Source organism: Dioscorea cayenensis, chromosome 2 (genome assembly GCF_009730915.1).
Source record: "Dioscorea cayenensis subsp. rotundata cultivar TDr96_F1 chromosome 2, TDr96_F1_v2_PseudoChromosome.rev07_lg8_w22 25.fasta, whole genome shotgun sequence".
Classification (NCBI taxonomy): Eukaryota; Viridiplantae; Streptophyta; class Magnoliopsida; order Dioscoreales; family Dioscoreaceae; genus Dioscorea; species Dioscorea cayenensis.
The window spans coordinates 13,573,927-13,583,016 of NC_052472.1; positions in this window are offsets into that span (position 1 = coordinate 13,573,927).

Below are 9,090 nucleotides of genomic sequence, written 5' to 3' on the forward strand. Positions count from 1 at the left end.
GCTCCATGGTTTTTGTCATCATAATATCTTTTTCATTAGATTTATAAGGACTAGACTTATCAAAGTGGATCCCTCTCTGCTCCTGATGACTAGAAGGAACATAGAAGATGATGAGCCATTCTACTGAGTTAACATCCAACTCATTAAGAGCTTTGTAAAGGCTTTCCAGCATTCTTGTAATAGGAAGAGAACTTTCTATTGGACTTTCATCATCATCTTCTTTTTTAATTAATATGAGTAAACTCCCTCTCCATTAGAATCATCACTTCCAAAATGCTGGTTTCTCTTATAAAGACATGAAGATGGATAAGTAGCTTGTATATATTCATCATCCATTTCTTCTTCTGAAGACTCAGTCTCACATCCAAAGTGTGGTTTCAAAGTCAAGAATGAAACTTTTTGAGTGAGCTTGGTAGTCTTAGTGACCTTCATGAGATCATCATCCTTGGCTATAAAAAGCTTGTCCCTTTTTGGTGTATTAGCAAAAATACCGTGCATCATCATAGTTGTTTTCATGTACACCAAATGACTGAATCTCTCCATCTATACGGTATACATCATCGTCCTTCATATACTTCAAACATTGACGAAAAGTGGAGGGAACCACATAGTTTTCTTGTAACCATGGTCTCCCCAGCAATTGCTCTATAAGAAGCAACAATGTTGATGACATGAAAATTCACTTCTGATGTCAGCTTCCCAATCTTGAAAGGGAGAGTAATTGACCGAAGGGCCTTTTGACTATGCTGGTTGAAGCCTTTGACAATGATCTTTTCAGTTGATAGGTGATATGTCTCCAAAGCGAAGGCATGTAAAATCTTTAGTGTCATCAAATTTACTAATGAGCCTAGGTCAATGAGGATTCAATTGACTCTCATCCCGTTACAAGACCCAATAACATATAAGGGTGTATTATGCTTCTTTGTCCCCGACAACAAGTTTTTCTTTGAGAACTTAATCGCTAAAGTACCAAAAGCATAGACAATTTTCGTCAAATGAGCTTCAGCAAAATAAGCTTAGTATTCTTCTAGGTTTTAAAAGACATGGATCAATGTGTCTCTGAGCTCTTGTGACATCATTAATGCATCAAAGACGCTTAGTTTAGCTGGAATTTTCTTTAAATAGGCAGTAATATTGTAGTCTTGTGTCTTTGAAGTAGAGGTCCTATGTGGTTGCATAATGTCTTCAATGATGTCAATCACTTTCTCCTTTCCTTTATCTTTAGTGCCAAGTGTTTGCTCGAGAAGCCTTCGCACATTATTAATCATTCGAGGTTCCTTGTCCTCATCTTGTTGATTATGCTCATAAGATCATTCTTTAATTGTTGGGGCATAACAAGTACTTGATGACTAAAAGTACTCTTCGGGTAAGTGTATAACATCAGACATGAGTACTTTATGTAACCGGTTCCTAAAATCATGATAATATTCCAGTGCATGCCCTATCATACAATGAAAAAGATAATACTTAGGATGAGCTACAACATTCCCTTTCTTCTTTATAATCAACACCTCTACCTTAACCATCTTCTAAAATAATTCTTATAGTTTGTCTCTTCTTATGGCAAAGATCCTTCCTTTAATATTGTTGAGGGGTTGAGGTACTCTTCCTTCCTCCAAATTAGTTTTTGTTACTTCACTATATTGAGGATGTATTTTCTTTGAGCTAAAAGAGTGCTCATAGGTTCTACCATTGCAAACTCGTTCCAAGGACATCACTATTTGGAACATGTGGCTTTTGATGAGTGAGGTCATATGTCACCTTTTGGATGAAGGATGGAATCTCCTCATATGGCATCACCTTTTTGAGTATCTTATATTTGGGTACTCTTCTTGCTCTCTCCTTCAGATAATGTTGGCCTATTTGAGAAGGTTGTGCTAGAGCATCCTGCAACCTTGCATTTGGCATACGAACCCTCTCTTTAAAACCTTGCATTTACTCACACATGGTTTCCCATGTTGATCAACAACTGCCCAGGTAAAGAATCATCTTCATCTGGGTAGTAGAGCTCAAGCTCATCTTCATCATCAACATCATCCCATGCTTCTTCTTCATATAAGGTAATGAGTCAACAAGTCTCAATCATGGGCTCCTCATCTTGAGACTTGTCCAAATCTGCGAGCATCTCCTTAACCTCATCAAGGAAGTAATCCCTAACATAATTAGAGATTTCTCCTTTTGCTGATAATCTTCTAGGGAGTCAATATACTCTTCAATGATCATTTTCTTATGATGGAATTCAACGGCCGTTACCTGCTTCTATTTTTTTTCTTGTTCTTGATCTTTTTATTCTTCTTGGATTTTCCCTTAGGCTTTTCATTAGGTTCTTAAGCTCTCTACAACTTGATACCAGAGAGCTCTCCTAATTTCTTCAACAAATTTCTTGACTTCTTTGAGATAAAAATTTCTTGTAAGCCTTCTCGAACTAAAAGAGGAGTAGGCTCCTTAGGTACTTGAGGGCTTTCCTCAACTTGCGTGCCCTCTTACATGCCCCCTAAATCTTGTCTCCATAAAGCTTCTTCTTGTAGTGCAATTGACACATAGTTGGTGTGCTCCGCTGGTTGATCGAGTAATACACTTTTAGATAAAGTGATTTTCCCTTCCTAATACTGCCGCTTAAGCCAAATTTTGAATACATAGTAGTTCTCAATTGAATAACCCAATATTCTGTGGTATGGATAGAAATTTGAATAATCTTTCTTATCTGGTTCATCAGGTTGCTTGCTCTCTGGCAATTGCAAACCCAACTTCAATGCATCTTTAAATATCTTTATCACTCTAACACTTCTAAATGAATACTTCTTGCTCATCCTTTTTTGAAGAGAGCTTAGAGGCTTAAGAGGTTCACTTCCACTCCTAAGTGATGGTGGCTTTGGTTTATTATAATTTGATGGTGCAGTGGCATCCTATACTTTATCAGTTGCAAAAAGCCACATGCTTAACACCTTCTGGCTTTATTGGCTTTTCTTCATCCACTTTGGTGGCTTGCAATATAGATACCACCCTTGGACTAGTTCTTTCTAGTTTTTTAACTTGAGAGATCAAGTCTTAGAATATATGAATGTCAAATGCACTGAGAAAAGGAGATATCAAATTATCAATGTTTCCAACCAATAACCCCACTGCTTGCGCCTGATCGAGTCGCTACTAACACTTGATGCTCAAGTTACGCCACCTCATCACATAGTCTATGAACTTCTCATCCTTGTTCTACCTTGTGTTGGCTAGATCAGCTATAGAGATTTTGTTATTGACTCTACCGAATCGGACACTAAAAGATTCCTTCATTTGTTGCCATGTCTGAATGGATTCAGGTTGTAAGTTTACATACCATTCAAAAGCCACACCAGTTAAACTGGTAGCAAATTATCATAACAAGAGTGATGGGTTACTGTTTATATATCCCCACATGCTATTACAAAATTAGCCAAATGTTGATCAAGGTTCCCTAAAACATTAAACTGCTTAACATTAATAACATTTTATCCCTCATGATAAGCCACTTAATCATGAAAGCTTGAGTACGGTTTTCTCACCATCACTTTTTAGTGAAGCACCCTTAGCTTACTTCAATTGTGTAGCAAACATTTTTGTGTTTCTTCTTGAGATATCATTGGCTTAGGCACTACTGACATTCCAGATTGCTCATGCAACCTAAGCACTTCTTTTTTATCATCTTCTTCCTCTTCAAAAACTTGTGTAGATGGTTCATGCCTATGAACCCTCAAAATTTGTGGAGTAGATTTTGGACCTGATTGGTTAAATGAGAAATCACACTAGTCAGAGATGCAATTGTTTGCATCATAGATATGTAATCCTTCTCTCATTAATCCAATTGTTAATTTAGTTTAGAAAACATTAGGTCTTTGTTAAATGTGAAAATAGGATTGTCATCTTCTTCATCAGTTGAGGAGTTCTTCTTCCTTGGAGGAGTATGGAACCCACCTTTGACATAGCCTTAGCTTTTTCTTGTGTTGCTTGATTAAAATCTTCATCTATAATGCCACTTGGACCAATAAGGGTTTTCTTCCTCAATCTGGTGTATGGGTGTTTTGACTCAAGTAGGTATTGAGTCCCTTTAGTAATCACTCTCACAGTATGCACCTTAAGGTCCTCCATTTACTGATCTTGTTTTCTTATCCACTGGAACCTTGAACGGGAAGTAGAAGGCATGGTCACTTGCCTCCCATTTAACTTGTAAGCTTGCCTCTTCGGTGTTGCAAGCCTATTAAATACAGAAGCTCACAACTCCGAGATAAGTTCTTTTTTCTTAGGTAAAACTCCTTCGGTGTTATCTTTTCGGTTTGTAGCTTCCTATAGGATGTGTAGTTGTTATAAATTTTCTTGGCAAAAGTAAACTTTTAAAGATGAGACTTTGATGGCATTCCCCCTTTCACCTTGTTTATGATTGGGAGGGAAGCTCACCAATCATGGATTTCTCCTTCACCCTTCTTAATGGTTCTAAAGAATTTCTAAATAAACTAGATGAATTACTTGGAATGGAACAAAATTTGCCATCTCTTGCGATGAAGGCATTTTCCTCCTATGTAGTCTTAGCTGTCCTATTTGAAATGACTTTGTTGGGATAGCTTTGGTCTTCTTGAAGATGTCACTCTCCTTCCCTTTAGCAGTGATCATGAATGAAGGCTCTTCCTTATCTTCTCATTTTTTAATGTCTATGAATCTCTTAGAAAAAGTGAGCCAATCAAAAACAAATGTTCCTACAGTAGGGGCATTCTCTTAAACCTTAGCAAGTGGTATAACATGGCAAGCATGGGACATGAACCTTAGTTGGTGATGGTGGTTGGCTTGGCAAAAAGTTGACATAGTATGACACCATCCCAAACTTGATCTCAGCTCTAGCAACACCTGTGTAGATGGGAGCATAGGGCATCTTCACCTGGGTGCCTTCCCTAAGGAAAATGGTGCATGATGAAGCGACATTGTTAGTGTTGTTTGTTGGTGCCATTACGAAAACCTGAAAGAAAATGTCACATTAACAACACTGTTTGATTCATTTTTTTAATCTTTTTTTTATTTCTTGTACACACTTTGTTTCGAAGATTGGAGGAGAAGTCAAGTCCCCACCAGGTGTGCCAGAATTTGTGGGCTTCTTTATTTTCATTCGGCCTTTAATTAGTATTAGTTGGTTAAAAATGACGGATCACAAATTAAATTTTAATTTATTTAGACTTCAAGGGGTTGTGGGTTCATGACTTCCATAAGGGGTAAGCCTCCTGATGTTAATTACCTTGGACACTATCGTAGAAACCTCCGATTAAGAAAACAAGTGTGAATGAGAAATGATTTGGAAAAGATAAAAATTAATTTTTCTATGATTTCAAAGAGTATACCAATACATAATCATGATCGAGGATACTTCACGGAAGGCTTATGGATGTGTAAATTATACAAATATATAAATATGCAAGTATGCACTTAATACTATAGTTGGTCCATTCTACTGCAAGTGTATGGGCCATCAAGTAATACATTGTGGGTGAGCATAAGGGTCATATTTCCCCAGGAACAACAAGAGTCTCCTATTACTTCCTTTTCACTTAATCAATAGCATTATTATTTATGCTATTTCTTTAGTTTACTTGTACACCACTATTAAACAATACAATTGGAGATGATGTTAAGTACACTTAAAAGGAGTTGGGAGTATGTACTATAGTTATCTTGATTATTAATTATGATAGGCGTTAAGTGTCAATCATGTTCTAGGATCGAACTTGAAGAATTCAAAGGCCTACTAGCCGCAATAAGCCATGGTAACTAAGTCTAAACCACTAGGAACTTAAGATGGAATCTCTTCCACCCAAGTCTCTAAGGTTTTCCTTAAGTGCGGGAATCCCATGAGAAGAGATCAATCAAACCCTAAACCTAAGGGACAAACAATCCCTATTCTAGAAACCTAGCTATGTCTAACCTCGAAGAACATGCATAGATCTATCATGGCATGGCCATCATCAACATAGGGGCATATCCTCCTCATCCACATCAACATGTAACAATCAATTAAGAACATGCAATGACCATGGCCTTCTTCGATTTTTTTTTTGTGCTTGCATCTTGACACACAGCATAACTCTCAAGCTACGGCCACTCTACATTTATGAGTTGCCTACTTGACAATCTTTGTTTTTTTTTATTGTTGAAGACTTCAGCATTTTGTGCTTATGAGATCTTCAAGTCTCTAACTTCTGCAAACTCTTAGGTCTTTGACTTTTTTGCATCTTGGGACTTCAAAGTTGCATTTGTCATTTATATGAAATGTTTAGGCCTTGCCCTTCCATGATTTTAAGCCTTGACCATCATAGCTTCAAGTCATGACCTTCAAAATGATTGGGTCGTTAACTTAATAATTTTGATTTACTTTTAAAATGGATCTCAAGGCGTAATTATAAACTTGATTTCTGTTGACTAATTCATCATAAAAACTTTTGCAGTTAACCTCTGTTAATGTCCAACATTGAATCTCATAGTAAGTTAGAAAAAGAAAACATGATTGAAAGTTTTCAGTACCCCTGTAAGTGTCAAACATATGCACCTCATAGTAGGTTTCAAGAGAAAACTTCAAATGATTCCCATCACCCTTGTGAGTGTCAAGCATGGGACCTCACAGTTAGCTTTGAAGAGAACACTTAAAAATTTTCATCTCACCCTTGTGAGTGTCAAACATGAGACCTCACAATGAGTATTAAGATAATAAATAATTTTATCAACTCTTTTGCCACCCCCATGAGTGTCCGACCTCATGGTAGGTTTGAAAAATATTTCATAAAGTTTTATTTTTTTGCACCCCCATTAATGTCAAGACCTCATGATAGGCTTGAAATAGATTTAATAAAATTTTATCCACCCCCATGAGTGTTAGGACCTCATGGTATGCTTGATAGAATTTTTATATATTTTTCCTCCACCCCCATGAGTGTCAAGATCTCATGGTAGTCTTCAAAGAATTTTCATAAATTTTTTCTTTTCTCCTATCCACCCCATGAGTGTCAAAGATCCCATGGTAGATTTCAATAGAGACTTTCATGATTTTTTTAACACCACAATGAGTGTGAAAACCTCATGGTAGGCTTCAAAGATATTTTCCATAAATTTCCTTCTCTCCTATGCACCCCCATGTGTGTCTACACCCCATGGTTGGCTTCAAAGGATATTTTCATAAATGTTTTATCCACCACCATGAGTGTCAAGGCCCCATGGTAGGCTTCAAAGAGAATTTTTATAAATCTTTCCTCCATCCCCATGATTGTCAAGACCCCATTGTAGGCTTCAAAGAAAATTTTTATAAATTTTTCCTCCACCCCCATGAGTTTCAAAATCTCATGGTAGGCTTCAAAGAGTTTTTCATTTTTTTTATATCCACCGTCATAAGTGTCAAGACCTCATAATAGACTTCAAAGAGATTTTCATTTTTTATCCACCCCCATGAGTGTGGAGACCCCGTGCTAGGCTTTAAGGAGATATTTTTCATAATTATTATTCCTCCTCTCCTAACCACCCCCATGAGTGTTGAGACCCCATGGTAGGCTTGCAGAGATCATAATTTTTTCCTCTTCTCCTATCCACCCTCATGAGTGTCAAGACCCCATGGTAGGCTTCAAAGAGAATCTTCATATTTTTTTTTCCTCCTCTCCTATCCACCCCCATGAGTGTCGAGACCCCATGGTAAGCTTTAAAGATAAATTTTTTATCTTCTCCTATCCATCCCCATGAGTGTCGAGACCCCAAGGCAGGCTTCAAAGAGAATTTTCATAAACTTTTTTCTCTCCTCTCCTATCCACCCCCATGTGTGTCAAGACCTCAAGGTATATTTCAAGAAAGTGCTCATAAAAATTTAACAAGAGGAGGATCTTGCAAAAATTATGAAAAATACCCCCATATCAATCAAAGTCACTATTTTCTCCCGAGTTTATATTAAGTCATCCCACGTTATTTTTTCATATCAACACCTTGTTTTTTTACACTTTTCATGAAAGTTCAAGATTTGTCCAACCATACCCTTTAAAAGCTTCACTCTTCCATATTTCCTAAACAAATCCTCCAATTTCTTCATATCACATTTTTGACAACTTTGCAAATAAATATGAGTTTTAACATTTCTCACATTACCCCTATGAATTTTGCAATTAAGTTCCCTGAACTGTTTTTTTTTTCTTTCCAAAATTTCACACCAATTTGCAAAGAAATGCTAATTTTTTTTAAAATTTCTATGAATTTGCATTAAAAGCTCTCCTAATTTCGCTATTTTCACATTTCCATGCTCTTCTTCAACAAAACCTCGAGAATTTTTTATGCTTTTTCCTCTCTCTCTCCTCGTCTCTCTCTTCTACATTACCATTGATTTTGCAAACAAACCCAGAACTTTTCCTATATTTGCCCATTTATTTGTTTATTTATTTTTTTACAAAATGTTGAGAATGACCCCTAAATTTTCACTTCAAGAGAGTGAAAAGGGGTATTTGCCAGTATGAGCATCTAAACAAACCTATGTCACAGTGGGTTAATAACATGTCTATGACTTACTGCACGCACAACCCACACGAACATCACTATCATAGAAGGAAACTACATGGTTTCAAGGGTGTTGGGCGTGGAAAACCAACATATAACAGCTGTCATAGTATACATCTAATATATCTATATAAATCATGCATAAATAATATAAAACATAGGGTACTCACCGCATCAAACAGTAATCCACAAAGATCCATGGTTCTCTTTTACATTCCGGATGATGTGCAGAAATGTGGTAGAGTCGTGTGCTGGGCCCTTCATGCCTACATACAAAAAGTGTTTTATGAACCACGCATTGCTTGGCATGGATCATTAAAAATATTGAAAGAACGGGACCTACACATGATATAGGTGGAACATTATAATGCCAAATTTTCAACATCTTTCCTTCTTCTTTGTCTGCATAATATCATACGCGCATGCATGTGTGTTAATGGAAGATATAGTACCGCGATCCGAATTCGGTGATTTCAAATCGGATCTTTTCTCTTTTAGTCGACGATGATTCCATGTTGCTCTCCCTTCTTTTAATCTTCTATCCAGCAATGCGTAACC